The sequence below is a fragment of the Urocampus carinirostris genome, chromosome 2, assembly GCF_059441175.1.
Source record: "Urocampus carinirostris isolate Australia breed hairy pipefish chromosome 2, RoL_Ucar_1.0, whole genome shotgun sequence".
In the NCBI taxonomy this organism is placed as follows: Eukaryota; Metazoa; Chordata; class Actinopteri; order Syngnathiformes; family Syngnathidae; genus Urocampus; species Urocampus carinirostris.
The window spans coordinates 31,174,785-31,175,000 of record NC_142350.1 but is presented as its reverse complement, the minus strand read 5'-3'; positions in this window follow the sequence as shown (position 1 = coordinate 31,175,000).

Sequence of the window (216 nt, the reverse complement as noted above, 5' to 3'; positions counted from 1 at the left end):
CTATCTATCTATCTACCTAACTACCAACCTACCTACCTACCTACCTACCTACCTACCTACCTACCTACCTACCTACCTACCTACCTACCTACCCACTTACACACCTACCCACTTACACACCTTCCTACCTACACACCTACCTACCTAGACACCTACCTTCCTTACTGCTGACCTTATAATCATGACAACACTAACAATAATAATATTACTATCAAA